Genomic DNA, 16896 nt, shown 5'->3' with positions numbered 1-16896 from the left:
CAAATAATTTCTAATCACATCCTTCCTTCCTTTCACGTCTAATAAATTCAATTAAGGTCAAATGCGTTAAATATTTGATTTATGCTAAATATAGTTCTTTAACAGTAATCTGCTTTGCAAACCGTAATAATAAATTTAAAAAAAAATCAAATTAAGGAAAAGAAAATAACTCTTCGGGAGCCCTATAAAAGAGAAAAATATTTAATACCTTAGATCACGTTTCATGGCTGTTTTTAAAGAAATAAGTGTTTCTTTTAAGAAGCTCACTAATAGCGGTTATTTTACTCTTACAAGAGACTAATTTCCGGTTACCCACTTGGCTGGCTATAGATACCTCCTATGAGGTTGTGTGACAATGTTGCTTTTCGTGATGAATTACTCCCCATTGGTGGCATCGTTAGCCCTCAAGGCTGAAATAGCTCACAAATGAAAAGGAAAGCGACCAAGATGAGAATAAAGACAGCAAGCAAAAGTAATTCTCTATCCTTTTTTTGTTGTTTCTATCGATTCTTTTTCTTCTTGCGCTTAATTATCCTTTTCTTCTCTTTTTGTTGAGTGGTTTTTCATTAGTTTGTCTCCCGAAGAATTAAGTTCATTGATAACTGCTTCTGTGCAATAACAGTTACCACTCGTTCTTTTTCTGGATTTTCTTTCTTATTTTCCTGTTTTTCCTTATACAATGCAGACTATAAGTTACAGTATATATACTTCATTCAACTTGATTGTGTTGAAGGAATACTCAAAGAAATGTATTTACTTATTTACTAATTTACCAGTTTTTTACATCATACACAATCATTGAACCTTGAGCATTTTTTTTTTATACCTTCCGAGCGACGTGGCGGGTATAAAATATACTAGGTATGCATTAATTGCAAATTTGAAGTAAGTGATCGACCTTTTATTGATTATTCATAGATTTTTCTTTTTTTAGTGCATCAATTCTTTTTGTGAACGAACACGACATGCAAATAGTTGAATTTGGCGTATCAGCGAAGAGCGTAGTGGCTTTGAAAAACTGTGTTTGCAGAACAAAACGAAAAGAGCTTCTCCCCATTGTTAATGCTGAAAATTATATTTTCCATTGTTTACAATGGGAATTCACGCGCCAAATACTTTTCAAGATTAAGTCTATGGGCACCCTGTTTTTTCGGTGATTATTCCTCAATGGTATGTCCAATCTGGACATGCGACCCCTTACAACACTCAGTCACCATGTCAAATTTGATCAAGAACGTTTCAGAGATCTCGGAGGAGTATTCGGTAAGACGAAGGCCTAAGTCGAGTAAAGACGAGCTTCGCTCCAATTGTTTATTTATTTATTTATTTATTTGACTTTTACGTTAGACAATTCTGTTGATCGGGGGAAGGGGGGCTCAGTGGTAAAGCGTTTACCTCTGATGAATGGGGTCCTTGGTTCGATTCCAGCTAGCACCAAACGAACTTTGTGGTGGACAAACACCGTGTGCGTGGGTTTCCTCTGGATTCTTCCGTTTCCTCTCACTTTCTTCATGCAACCATTTCATTCATTTGTCATAAGCACCGTCTCCTTTAGCCTAGCCGGCATAATTGTGAGACGTAAAACTTAAAGATTTCATTTCAATTCAATTCTGTTAATCATTTATTTAATATACACGTTTATGTAAAAAAAAAAAAAAAAAAAAAAAAAAAAAGTCATGATATATTTAGATTTTTTTACAGACACACATATTATGCATCTTAAAAAATGCAACTTACCTACTTCATAAAGTATGAGACCACCGTTAGTCTAGCACTTCCCGCTTGTCTAGTGACTATCGCGCTCACGCCTTTAGTGCATAGAATCCCAGGAACGTAGAACGCATTATGGTCGTTCATATTCAACCTTAAACTGTAGATCTACGTCGCATATAGCCTTGGTGCTGAAAGGAACGCAAAACTCGAATCTAATGAATCAACACCGTTAGCTTGCAGAAAAGCTCTGATTCATTGTAGAATGAAGGCATATGACATGAGTGGTTTCTAGAGGAATAGCGTATCATGCAAAGCATCACTCAATTCTGTGGGCGAAAGATTTAAGAGAGCATTCACTGTGGAGTCTGAGGTATACTGCAGCTGACCACATGTTTCCATTATTTTGAAAACCGTTTGTGTAAATATATACGCAATTCGAGGCTTTTGTCAAAGGGAAGCATACACGCCACTTTGTTCATTCTGAAATGTAATCAAAATGCCATTTTCTCCAGTGTAAATATGGGAATGTAAGAGAGACTACCAGTGATAGTTTCAGAAGAATTTCTCTGGTGGGGACTGTCACTACACAGAGGCTGAACGTAGTACTGTGACAATACTGGCAATCGACGTTGCACATGATCCAAAATATGCCCTGGGAGGAATTTCATAGCTCTGTGAGGGGAATTTCCCCCGAGTCAACTCTTGAAATCCTTACTGAAGACTACGTTTGGCCAGTATAGCACCTATTTGGATCATCACTTCTCTCTCCAATGCTAAACATCTCAGTGGTAGAGCGTTCACCTCCGGTGCTTGAGGTCCCTTGTTCGATCCCAGCTCGCGCCATGTGGACTTTGTGGTGGATAAACAACTGCTCGTGGGTTTTCTCGGGGTACTCTCGTTTCCTCCCACTTTCTTTATTCCACCATTTCTCATCATCACCGTCCTTTAGCCTAACCGGCATAACCATGGGACGTAAAACTTAAAGATTTCATTTCATTTTCAATGCTAAACATACAGGCACCCATAGAAATCAAGCGCCAATTTGAATGAAATTCAAAGCTTCTTCCTTACTGGTACTGGTCTTTGCTGCACGAGGTCCTCGTTTGAATTCTCGATGGGACAGCATCGAACCCATTACAGCAGTTCTGATCCCACTTTATAAACAGTAGATCTTGTCCTATAGAACCACACTGCTGACAGAGGACATAAGTGCAACCGATTGTTGAAGGTAGATCTACACCCTCTTGCATGATTATCTATGGAACATGCTCATCGCCATAAATGCCTTCACTAGTGTCGAGAGGGGGTTGCAGTGGTAAGGAGAATGGCGGGCGATGATATTCAGTAATGAGAACCATTTCGTTTCTGTCTTGAATACAGTGAGCATATCCGATAAACCGGGAAATCAAATACGTCAAAACACAGCAAAACACATCTGGCATTCTAGTGATGTTCTTTTATCAGTAGCATTTTCAGGCCTACCGCTAAAAGGCGTGCCTACAACACTTTCATGGAATTCAGCAAATAAAGAAGTAACTGTATAAAGTGAATAAGTGACCTGCGTACATAGTGGTTGTTCAAATCAACTTATATCTTTTGGTCTCTTGTTAGTACCTTCATTTTCTATTGCGTGTCCGTGTTGATAGCTTTTAAATAACAACAGTTATGTACAAGGGCGCCCATGTTGTGGTTTCCAAGGGGGGCAAGTATAAGCGACATTTCAATATAGTTTCAAATTTTGCTGTAACTAATGTAAAAATTCTATTGGGTTTTCGATATTCCCAAATATAATATCCTCTTAGAGGGGGCGAGCACCCCACCTTGCCCCCCCCCCTGATGGGCGCCCTTGGTTATGTACAGTTTGATTATATAAAAGGATTCATGAGAACTTTCTAAGTGAGTGAGATATTACCCATATGACTCCCTTTCAATCTGGAAAACTTTTACCTCGATTCAGCGTGACAGATTTAAAAAATGCGTCTACGAACCCGAAGTGCCCTCAAACATCCCTTGTACAATTGTGAAGTCGGGACGGCCGACACCACTTCGGTTTTGGAAAAGAAAGTATGACCTGGGACTTTTGAAACATCTTGTGTTTGTCCGAAGTTAATCGTATGATGATAAAACATAATTTTACGTTCTTCTTTTTTTTCTTGAAAAAAATTCCTGCAAGCAGCAGTGTCTAAAGAATGTGATGAGAAATTGTAATCAAATGTGAAATTATCACAAACATTCATATAATACGTGAAACTGGAATCTACAACTATAGTGTCTTATGCTTGTGAGCTTAGTGTCTCAAACTAATATTGTAATAAATAAATAAAAATAACAATTAAATATTAGTTTCGTGACGAAATAATAAGCATTCTCGATTTCAACCTTGGAGATAAGAGTTCTATTGCTGCTAGAGAAAAGTAGCTCCCACCATGTTTTAAGTTGTAGGTTCATGTCTCTCATAGATTTGGTGCTGAATTGACCAACTCCAGACAAAAACCGAAATTTGTTTCCCATTATTCAAGTACTGATTTTTTTTCTAATAAATTAGTCGACACTATTTGAATATTCGAAAATTGGCAATTATCCGAGAACTAGAAATAATTTCAATATTAAATTAATCAAAAATTGAATGTGACTCACGGTACTTTTCTACTTGTATTCGATAGGATACGATAGAATATAACACGATAGGATTTTATGATTACATTATGACTTAATCCATACATATGTCATAGCTGATGTAACATGCAATAATCTGCACACAAAAGACAATGCAGTCAAATGTTGCGCTTTGATAGGTCATTCATCTGACAATGATGAGATGGAAACTGGTAGGCCAAGTGCAATGTGTGATTTATCAGCTTTATTCACTTAATGCTGTAGGCGAAGCAGTATAAAGTCCAATGTAATTACTCATCATCATAATAAATCAGCGCCGTAACTTGAAACTTTCCCGGGGGTAGGGGACAAGCATTAACATATGAGCCTCCTAGGAAGATATCAAATATTGATTTTGGACTCGTCTAGTATTTAAAACTTCAATAAACGTTTTTATTATTTCTAGGGGCTCTAGTTGGCATTTTACTGAAGTAGAGCCCACAATACATTTATGCTTCATCTTAAGGAGATATAGTTTGTTCAGATCATGCGGCATCACAGCAGTACCTTACATTATTTTCAGTTCTTTTAGAAATGGTATTTTGGTTCCACTCCATAATTCACAAGTCAAATTGAGAGGACAAGCCTGACCCAACTTTAAGCTTTAAGAATTGTATATTGTTTCTGGAGACCCTGATAGTAGACAGTTTACTGAAATTGATCCAGCTCACATTCTCGTTTCGTTTAAGAGCACTTTTTTGCTTTAATGTAGCAAACCTATTCCATGCTTCGTTTATACATTCTTGTGGTATCGTATCATATGAGGTAACAAAGTCTCATCTTGAAGTGAAATTTTTTCGAACGGCAGGAAGCTTATCTGGGAGAGTAGTTGTCCTTTCCTGCTCCCTCACAAGTTACTGCAATATAATAAATTTAAAACTTAAGTACTACTTTTCACTGCTACAGAAAAGATGTGACATCTTAATTTTCTATGATTACACTAGCATATGATATTCCAAACCATTTTCTTATTCTCAGTGAGATAAAGTGACTATAATTGAAACTGTAACTTGATCGAATGGCTTTTCACTTCGCAGGCACAGCCAACTTCAGGTGGAATGATTGCCCTATTACGATACAATAAATACATTTATTCAATTCGCACTATTTTATGCTTGTTACTCGTCAATTTCATACGCTTCTTATTAAGTATTCTCTCGAGCAGTCATTCGCAATTCCCCGCTCTGATTACGTCATAATTTGCTTGTTCCATTCTCAGTAACCGTGATAGACAGACATGGGTAATAGATGAAGAAATCTGACCTTTGACAAAGGCATTGTTGACAATCAAACAAGAACAGCGATTGCTCTTCGTCTACACGACTCGTCGCTTCAAGATTAACATACACTGGCAACACTTCTCTCCTAATTTCTCTCTTCCCCTTTCTTACTTGGCTCGTTCTGTTTCTCTGTGTTGCTACTCCGAATGTAGAGATGTGTTCCGACGTTATAAGCGGTCAGTTGAAAGTGACTACTATAGAATCAAGTAAGATGAACGGTTAACATTATCGCCTCGCAATTGACAGGTCACAGTCCGTTTAAGATTAGCAGCGAAAGTTGAGTTGAGTTGATTTTAGTTTAGCGTCCCTTTCAGCAGCGAGGCTATATGAGACGTGGACCTACTGATTAACGTGGAATCCGAACCACATGAGCTCCCGCCGGGAATCGAACCGGGTCTCCTACGCCAAAGGCGCGTACGCTAACCGCTTAGCCACGAGGGAGCTCTTAGCAGCGAAAGTGTCACTGAGATGGTCTGTGGAATTTGAACAACAAGGGAAGAGAATCCACCAATCCAACGCGAAATGGTCTAAAGATTAAATCTTACTCAGTCCACAACCAATAGTGGTCAATTTCAGCTTCACATAATGGTATAATCATAGCTATATCCCCCTATTATTTAGAGAAACAATACGAAAATATAGGAAAATAACTATGATTGTACCACTATGTAAGCCACTGCACTCTTCGGCGCTTGTGAAAATATAAGTAGTAATACATATTGCAGCAAGTTTCATGCTTTTTAATGTTAAGATTGAATCGCATTGTACTAGAACTGTTAGTTCAATGTTTTGTACTACACTTAATATATTTCAACCATAAAAGTTGAATCTGTTACCGTCCCTGGGCTAATAAAGTTGAAAAACATTACATTGTCCCTCAAAACAACGTGAAAAATTGGTAAAATATCGTTGGTACAAACATATACCCCGAACGCTAGTTGAACTTCCTTTTTTTTTTTTTTTTTTTTTTTTTTTTTTTTTTGTGCGTGCAGTATAGTTCGAACTTCTAATATCTTTGGCACAGAGAGTTCGCTTTCATTCTAACTCTGAAAACCAGTAGAATTGTCTAGTTCTGATATATATAATTTAAAAAAAAATTAAAAAATAATTGAGTGTTAAAGTGATGTTTCGAAAGCAAGTATATAGGATTAATTACATCACGGTAAGTTTATAACGCGGGCGTAAAGCATGTCCGGGAACACCCGTGATACAATGGGTTTCTCCTGTGGATACACCAACTAGGGATGCGCACGAGTCGAGTCGAGGTTTAAGCCTGTCTTGACTTGTCTCGAGAAAATGTTGTCTCGACTCGACAGTTTCTATCTCGACTCGACTCGAATTCGAGACGAGACAAAATATACGAGTTAAAATATACGCACACATCAGCCTAATAGTTATGTCCATCTTTGGCACGGATAAACGGCGACGCGTCTTGGCATGGACGCAATGATCCTTGGTAGATCGCTGCAGAGACTTGGCACCACATGTGCACACACAGGCCCCCTAATTCCCGTAAATTCCGGGGAGGGGGGGCGATGCGCTCTGACGTCATGTTCAATCACATCCCAGATGTGTTCGATTGGGTTCAGTTCCGGCGAGTTTGAGGGCCAGCGCATCACTTGGAACTCACTCCTGTGTTCCTCGAACCACTCCTTCACACTCCTGGCCTTGTTACATGGTACATTATCTTGTCAAAAAATGCCACTACCGTTAGGAAACATAATAGTCATGAAGCGCTGTACGTGGTCTACAAGCAGTGTGCGATACGCCTTGACCGTCATGGTGCCTTGCTCGAATTCTACTAGACACATGGATGCTCACGTGAATATTTCCCAGAGCATAATTAAGCCGCCACCAACTTGTCTCCTTCCCGCAGTACAGGTGTCAAGGAGATGTTCTCTTAGAACACGACGAATTCGCACCCTCCCATCGTCATGATCGGGATTCATCAGACAATGGTATCGGGATTCATCAGACAATGCAACTCGCTGCTACTGCGCCAAGGTCCAGTGGCGATGATCACGTGTTCATTTCAGTTGTAGTTCCCAATGTTGCGGTGTTAACATTCTCACATGGATGGGTTCTCGACTGCGGAAGCCCATCGTTAGGAGTGTTCGGTGCACTGTGTGTTCAGACACTGTATTTTGCCTAGCATTAAAGTTTGATGTTAGTTCCGCCACAGTTCGTTGCCTGTACTGTTTTACCAGTCTGCGCAGCCTTCAACGTCCGACATCTGTAATGAGGTGGGAGGTGCCCAACCTCTCGACGTTTGAACGTCGTTTCCCCTTGGTTTCGCCACTTGTTGAAGACACTCACCACAGCACTCCTCGAACACCCGACAAGTCCTGCAGTTTCCGAAATTCTCGTGGCGAGTCTTCAGGCCATTACAATCTGCTCTCGGTCAAGCTCAGACAGATTGTGCGCATTCCCCATTCTACACACGGGCAGCACTCTCACTGATACTACATGCACCGTACGTGTCTGACTAGCAGACATTCCTCGGCAGGTAACGCTGGTATCGCTTGGATGAGTTTATATCGATAGTAGGTAGGTCTGGAAGCGAACAATCCAGAAGTTATGTAGCCCTATTGCGTTCATGGCAACGAAAACACAATAATTATAACTATGCTAAATCACTGTAGACTGCAATTGTTCATTCAGAGAATTTATGAAGTTCACTTTATCGTAATAGTTTTATACAAACTAGATAATCATTTATTATTATTATTATTATTATTATTATTATTATTATTATTATTATTATTATTATATTTGAAGTATAATCAAATATCACGATATTAGTTTTAATTAACGGAAATTGAGCTGAAAATTAAATCTTGATCTCGAAAGATTAACTATAAAGTTTATGCGTTCTGTACCTTTCTAAAGTAATAAATGCTGGAATTGGTTTCAAGGCTGTTTCTGAGCGAACACTTTCTTCAAAATAATATTAAAAATTACAGAAAGAATTTTGAGACATTCGAGTCGAGTCGAGATATTTACGAGCAGTCTCGACTCGATTTGTGTCTCGACTGGAAAATGCGAGGCGAGAAATGTTTGTCTCGACTCGTCTCGAATTTTACAAAGTATGTCTCGATTCGAATCCGAGTCTAGTCGAGATTCGAGACATGTCTCGACTCGTGCGTATCCATAATACCAACTGCCTTTGATACACGAGATCCCGTGTTCGATTCCTTGTTGAAGAGCATCGAAAGCACTATAGGAATTGAAACTCCATTTTTATACTTAATATCTTGTCCTATATAGCTTCCGTGGTGATAGAGAACACAAATCAATCTAAACATGATTTAAATCAATCAATCCATCTATAGAATCAAGGTGAAAACATAATACCATCCCACCCCACGAATTCAACCATTAAATTCTTAGTACTTTAGTTAAAACTATGTACATACGTAAAATATTTTCCATTGTATTTCATAGAATAATTGATTGCATAGAACATTTATTTCTCATAAATGTAAATTAAGGGGATGTAAGATATAAAATATTGGTTTTTAGAAGCAATTAGCGAAATCAGAGAGAACAGCTATACCTTGTATAGAACGGCATGCTTAAAATAATACTATTTTTAAATTAAAAGAAATTCAGCTCCCATCACGTAATGGAAGTTCATTACATGAACATAAAAAACGTTTAAAAACAAACTGATCACTTTTCATAACAGATGTTTGTGTTAATTTTGTTTTATTTATTTATTTATTTGTTTGTTTTTTCTTTCTTTCAGGCGGCGACAACGTGACATCGTCTGCGATTCAGAACAGGTAAGCAGAATATGTGTATCTTTAATGAATATAGCCTTTTTGGTTCTTGTTCATCCTGGTTTTATCGGTAGCTAATATGTAAATGTGTACTTTGTTCAGGTTTCATTATGTTTGTGCAGGGTTGCTAGGTGTATGAAGTATTGCTATCAAACTATCGGAAATGAATGCTACGTGAAATACTGGTATTTGATTTTTTTTTTCTCTCTCTTTATGTTCCTGCTTAGGTAAGCATAAAGTACATCTGGCAAAATCTGCTTCACTTTAGTAGTTTCATCGAGAATAATGTATGCAAATACACGTATATATGATTAACTTGTATCATGTATAATGGAAATACCTAATACTTTTATTACAAGTGAGTGGACGCTTTTAGTCATCGACAGAAAAATATTATCTACTTTAACCAGTAGTTGCTTTTCAGGGAAGTCATATGGGTAAAAAAAAAAAAAATACATATTATTGCCACAAGCTAATGGTAGAACGCTTCGTAATATAACTGTCCCCGCTGGTCTAGTGGCTAGCACACTTGCGCATGGTGCGTGAGTCCCAGGTTCGATTCCTATGGGACAGCCTTAGAACGCATTACTGTAGTTCGAGTTCACTTTGATCTGTAGATCCAAATCTCATACAGCTTCTGTGCCAGAAATTCCAATCTAACCAACCAATTTACGTAGGTAGACCTACTAACCGTTAAATAACTTAATGAAGTTGTAAGGAAATGTCTTTTCTTAGTTTGCAGTGTTAAAATTTTAATTGTTACCGATGTGACTAACCTCGAAAGACGCCACTGATGTTTGTTTAATCTCCCATGATGGTGTGTAGTAGACTCAAAGAGACAACTAATCAAAGTAAATAAATTTGAAATAATCTCGCACTGCTCGAGAAAAGTCATTGTAACTCATTTCTCGCAATTTTATAGAATTAAAACACACTACATGTTAATAAACATAAGAACATTATCTCAATTTCTTCAGTCTAATATTTAATCTAAATTGAATTTTAAAAATATTTGTTTCCATCTGTTCTGTCAATGAAGTTTCCAACCCACTAGCTCACGAAATTAAGCGAGATTACCAAATCAATAACGCAGAAATAATATGGTGAGCAGTTTATTTCCTCTGTGATTTTTATTTGCAGGAATTCCGAAAACTTTTCTGATTTTTTAAAAATTTATTTTCACGCTAAATTCCTAGTAATTTTATTATAGGACTTTGCTGTAAATTTACTATATTTTCTAGTTCTACAAGATTAGTATCTAGTTTTACATTTTATTCATTAATGTTTATTTTTGGGAATAATATGACTATTGCAAAAATTCTTGAAAATTAGTCTAATAATTCAAATGTCACTTTATTTAGATAAAACCATCTCATATTTTGTCCTGAGGTTAAAGATAGTTTACTCACAATTTGAATGCTAGGACTAAATTGTTATAAGTTAGTTAAGTTGTAGGTCCTTGTCTCATACGTTCTTGGTGCTAAAAAGGGACGCTGAACTTCAACAACGAGAAATTTGATACATATTTGAAATGTCTTTTTTGTTTGAGAAAATACGATTGATCATTTATATCGTTTACACGAATGCAATCTGAATGACGCGATGTTTGAATGCAAAAGAACTTACTATAGAGAAAATAGGTGAATTAGTTGGTATGTCCAACTATTTACAGTGCAGAGAAAATAGGTGAATTAGTTGGTATGTCCAACTATTTACAGTGCAGAGAAAATAGGTGAATTAGTTGGTATGTCCAACTATTTACAGTGCAGAGAAAATAGGTGAATTAGTTGGTATGTCCAACTATTTACAGTGCAGAGAAAATAGGTGAATTAGTTGGTATGTCCAACTATTTACAGTGGACCCCAGTTTACGAACTTAATCCGTTCAGTAACCCTGTGCTAAACCGAAATTATTTTTGCCACTGAAATTAATCTGTTGTAGACACAGAAACATGGTACTCTATGTATATTTTATAACCTTAAGTGATTTTCTGTGATGAAGTATATAGAATGAAAATAATCATATACTTTTTAAAGACAAGTAAATAACAGTAAAACAGACAAAACGTAAACAGAAAAAGTGCAAAAAAGAACAAATAATAATAGATTTTGAACACAGAACTCTGATAGGTAATGTTTAAACATTACCTATAGCAAACTCACGAAAGCTTTGCTGGTCTTATGAAATTGTCGGTACAGGCGTATTTGTGGGTATTTGTATCCCGAAATATTGTTCGTAAACCGAGAGAACAATTCTTCACAAAACTTGTCTCCCAAACCGAATTGTTCGCAAACCAATGTGTTTTTAAACCTTGAATCTACTGTTTAATTTTAATATTGGATGAATTTATTTATACTATTTTTAGTGTGCATTAGTGTAAAGATTTCACCCAAAAGGTTTCCGTTGGCTGAGCTTATTCATTCGTTCTTGAGTGTAAAAAAGTTCATTAAGTAGGTCTTGAGTTTAGAGAACAACCTTTTGGTGGAGCAAGTTAATTTCTTAAGTGATGTAACGATTTTGACTAACAATTTATATTCAATTGGGTTAATCTTGCATTTCAGGGGCGAAAATACGATTCAAATTGATATTAACTTTGGGAACAGTCATTTAGAAACACATTCGTGAAATTTCATCTAAGGAACGGGCATAAATTACAAATTGTGCCTGAAAAAAAAACTATTTTCACAAAATGGAGTAAATTATCATTAACAGGTGGAACAATGCTATTTATAACTTTAGAAAATATTTTTTACAAATGTTTATTTAGGGACTATCTCGGGAAAATTCTGTCTATTCTGAGATTTGCTGACTGCTTCTATGCCTAATGACTCATTAAAATGCTCTTGAGCAAGATTCTTCTTCTGAAAATCTTCAGTGCTCACTAATGCTGTATGTATAGGAATTTAAAAATTGATAGTTCTGTCTGTTGAAAATGGATTAAACCGTAAATAGTAAGCTCATACCTGAATTAAGAAATAACTTTCATTTATAGATTTGCTGCAAGGTTTATGTTAGACATTTGTATCCAGGAAATTATCGTACAATCTCATTGTGAAATAATTCATATAATAAGTATATATATATCGGGCGTTCTAGAAATGGTACTCACGAACTACAGGTCAAAATAATGCGAAAATATTATATAATGGTATATTCTTCGAGGCCTATTTCAGCCGTTATGGGAAATTAAAAATGTCACTTTGTGGCAACGTTGTGGACTAACTTGAAACTATTAACATTGCTCTACGAATCCATCAAGCAGTTACATTGGTTGTTATGCTAATAGGCGGAGCTAGTGTCAACGTCTATCGACTTTTAACGGTCATTCGTAAAGAATACGTGTAACTGTTTGATGGATTAGTATATCAACTCTATGTTTCTTTATCTACGACGTTGCCACATAGTGCAATTCATGTCTCCGGATGATGACCAGAAAGGTATACAATTATATATATATATATATATATATATATATATATATATATATATTTTGCTTTGACTTGTAGAATAGTACTCTGTAGTCTGTGAGCGCTATTTTTAGAACATCCGACCAGAGATCTTTTCTGAACTTTTTCATTCTCGTACTGGAGACAATCGCTAAAGATGTGCCACATTGACTTGATCCTAGTCTTCCGTTGCAAGCGCTGCTATCGGCTGAAGGAATTCCACTCGCTTTCTCTCGCTTAGCAACACCTGAACACTTATTGGCTCAACGCGTGGGTGTGTGAGGGTGTGAGCTTTAGTTCGCATTTTTGCCACGGCTCAAGACATTTTGGCAACACAATAGCTTTCCTAGTTTTAAGTTACACTGTACTGTTCCGTAGCCCGAATTATTGTTCACTGTTATCCAAATCCAGTAATTATACATTTATAGATTTTCTCCTATGCTCTGCATAAATATGTGGAATCTTATCGAATAGTTATAAGATTTCTGTTTATTGTTCATTTCTTCTCCGTCTGACTTCTGTCCATCTGTGAAGAGCGGCAGAGAGTTACTAAAAAGCGAGTTTTTTTTTAATCCATTCACTGTTTGAAGAATAGATTTCATGTATACCAATTTTTTTTTAAAACTAAAACTGGAAATCTAGAAATTTACTACCTATTCCGATTTCAATATTAGTCTTCATAGAAAAGCAGTTCAGATTGCTCGAAGAACGAACTTAGAAGGAATTACTTTTTTCGAAATTTAAATAAAATTGTATATTAAATTTATTTGATTAAATTCAATAGATAAGACACTTACATAATTGGAACCTGCGTATTAGGGGATCTATTGAATTAGCTATATTGAGCTGTCACTTTTTATCACCGTATATATACTGAAAATGCAGATATAACCAGTGACTACCGGTTACTATTTAGTACTAAAATGTTCACCATCCTCTTAGGTACTGATCAACACCAATATAATCACTCTGTGACTTACGGTTCCCGAGATATAGCTCCTTAAATCTCCCGAAATCGGAACTTTTTGGACCATATCTCTGGAACGGTAAGAGTGACGCGAAAAATTCCATCACTTCTTTGAGATAGTTTTTGATGCTCTATTGAGTGGAGAGCTCAAAATCGAAAAATAGTAAATAACATGACCTTATCTCTCTATGCAAACCAAAAATGTTGAAAATGTAAAATTCCAGTTTTCAGAACTCATCGCAATAATACAATAATAATAATAATAATAATAATAATAATAATAAAGTAATAGTGAGCAGTTTCTTTGAAATGTACTATCACTTCCGGTTCAATATTAATTATTGGCTTATCTTTCATTATGGTTAGCCTATATAGGGTGTTTTCGTGTCATTATAATAAATTGAAAGGGTAATAGCTTTCATCAAAGAAGAAGAAACAAGTGTTAGTACACGTAGGTCGCATATCTATTCTATGTAGAAAAAACTATTTTTCTACTTGAATTATTTCTTAAAATCATTAAACTTAGATCTTGAGACGACGTGTTGTCATCTTTTAGACTCAGAGTTATTAACGACGCAAAGGGTTTCATGAAAAGGCGTAAGGCATTATTGGAAATTATGTGAAGTAAATGTGGGTAAAAATGAAGATGCATGGATCGAGTAGCTATCAAGAAGGAATAACATGTGTATAGCGAGAAGAGTTAGATAATTACACGTAAAAACCATATTTTGTACGTGACGCATAAAAACGTGTAAAATATATAAAGTATACATAACCATAAGCAAGTCCACAAACTAAAATAAAAAGTTTTCTGCGATGATTACTATTTGATTGCTACAAAGAAAAAAGGGTTTGAATTCGTAGTGTATATATATATATAATATCAACTTGCCCATTATTCTTATCAACAAGAGAACATCGGGTATAAAACGGGTTAGATTGCTCACAGTTGATCTGTTCTTCATAAAATCATGTTGATGTATAAAGCTACTGGAATAAGCATGATTGCACTAAAATCTGTAAACCAATTCTCGTACACATTAGGAGTAACATTAAAAGAGAAATTGGCCGATGATCAGCTAGATCCTTACCATCTGTTTTGGAACAAGGACAACAGCAACAGTCTTCCAATAATATGGATAAACAGAGATAATCAAACTCCAATTAAGCAAGAGATGCAAGTAGCGAAGCAATGATATAGCAAATTCTTTCAAATATACGAGTATATACAGGAATATTATCAAGACCAGGTATTAAGACCTTTTATGATCCCTATTAACTTGATTGACAGTAATAGCTAGGTAGAGACATGTATTACCAGCCACTGTCTGTAAGTCAGTATTGTGTAAAGGTTACTTTTGATAAATAGACTCAAATAGTTCAGCCCAGGAGTTATCCAACAGTTTTGGATTGGAAATAATTACCGTTAACCATAAGCTCAGAGGTTTGATTCAAATAACCTTTATTCGTATTAATAAATTTCCATTTTTTTTTCGAATTTTTCCTTAAGTTGATCTCCATTTCATATTTATAAGCAAGCTTAGAACGTAATTTATGTTTAAATTATTTACGAACATCAACAAATATACAGCAATCCCGTTCAAGACAGAATCTTAAAATCACTTATGAGCTTTTTATTTAGCTATATGTAATTATAGAAACAAAGTTCCTGGAATACAACCTACTTAAAGATATATTATTTACCATAGGTCTGCTTGATTTTATTGCGTTGTCAAGTGCAGAGCAACTAGGTTGATGTCTGAGCCCAATAAAATATTACTCCAAGCAGTTACAGCAAACTCCTATGTATAATGCTAAATAATCTCTCTTGTGAAAAGCAAAATTTGGAAGATTTATTTCCTGTTGATATACTAAGATGAGAAGGTAGTTCGATTTCAATAGGATAATGAAATCAATTTTCAACAATCGACTGAACATTTTTGGAATCATAAATGTCATTAGAAATTACCAACTCAGACATGTGTTCAGTGTTGTAAAATTTCCGGAAATTTTGAAGCTGTTGGTAAAAGAAACTATTTTTTCCGATTTATTTCCAGAAAAATTGGAAAATTAACAAAAACCTTAGTATTAGATTAATTTTACTGGTAATTGAACAGCTTTTTTTTCGAACACGTGAAAAATATAAGTTGAAATATCAATATTGCGAATATTTACAAAAGAAGCATTCGAAAATAAAACTGTTGTGGATTATTCTTGGGAATTAATAGTCTGTACTCATTTCCTTTATGTGCTTTTTAGTAACTTATTCATGGATGTGCATTAATTACAGAACTTTTGCATATACATCTATCATCATGATGCGTTTCTGTTGCAACAAATAGGGCTCTTGAATTAAACTGAATTTTTAATGTGCTCTTTGATCTGGTGAAATTTGGTTAATTTTAACCAAATTACTTCTTAAAAGAGAGAACAGTAGGCAAATTTCACTTATAGATCTACTCATGCACTAAAACATATAATTACTATTATTTAATATTCTAATATAGACTTTTATATAAAATTTAAGTACAAAATTTTGTATGGAAACAAATGCCTGTTTTCTAGTGCGACAAATTATCTATCTATCTATCTATCTATCTATCTATCTATATATATATATATATCTATATATATATATATATATATATATATATATATATATATATATATATATATATATATATATATATATATATATATATAAAATGAAAGTGACAATATTTGTAACTTAAAAACTCTTGAACCACCAGACCGATCTCGATAAAATTTTCAACTGAGATGAGGTTCGGGCCTGGGATGGTTTTTATCATTTCACTTTGAAGGTGCAACTTGGAGGAAGGAAGGGAAGATATGCAGGGTGTTTCAAAACAACACCGACAACGTTTGGGAGGTGATTGCTGATACCAAGATAAGACAAAAAGTATAGACCAACCTGGGAGCACAAATGCTTCCTTTCGGAGTTATAGGCTGCCGAAAACATGAGAAAATGAACTTTAAAGGTCCATAGCTCCAAAACTAAAGGATCTACCGTAGTTTAAATTTGTAAACTACAA

At 35.5% G+C, this 16896-nt stretch overlaps 1 protein-coding gene across 2 annotated transcripts in view; it reads left to right on the top strand.

Moving 5' to 3' along the window:
- The window catches only part of LOC145693919 (cGMP-dependent protein kinase, isozyme 1-like), a 912022-nt gene that overhangs the window by 298767 nt on the left and 596359 nt on the right, over nt 1-16896 (top strand). For both annotated transcript variants that reach the window (XM_081770087.1, XM_081770079.1), the window contains exon 2: nt 9397-9433. The gene's annotated coding sequence lies outside the window, so the exon portion shown is untranslated. The remainder of the gene's footprint in view (nt 1-9396; nt 9434-16896) is intronic.

Source organism: Thermobia domestica, chromosome 1 (assembly GCF_964235325.1).
Source record: "Thermobia domestica chromosome 1, izTheDome1.hap1.1, whole genome shotgun sequence".
Classification (NCBI taxonomy): Eukaryota; Metazoa; Arthropoda; class Insecta; order Zygentoma; family Lepismatidae; genus Thermobia; species Thermobia domestica.
The sequence above is the reverse complement of the archived record's forward strand: the minus strand, read 5'-3'. Positions and strand labels throughout refer to the sequence as shown.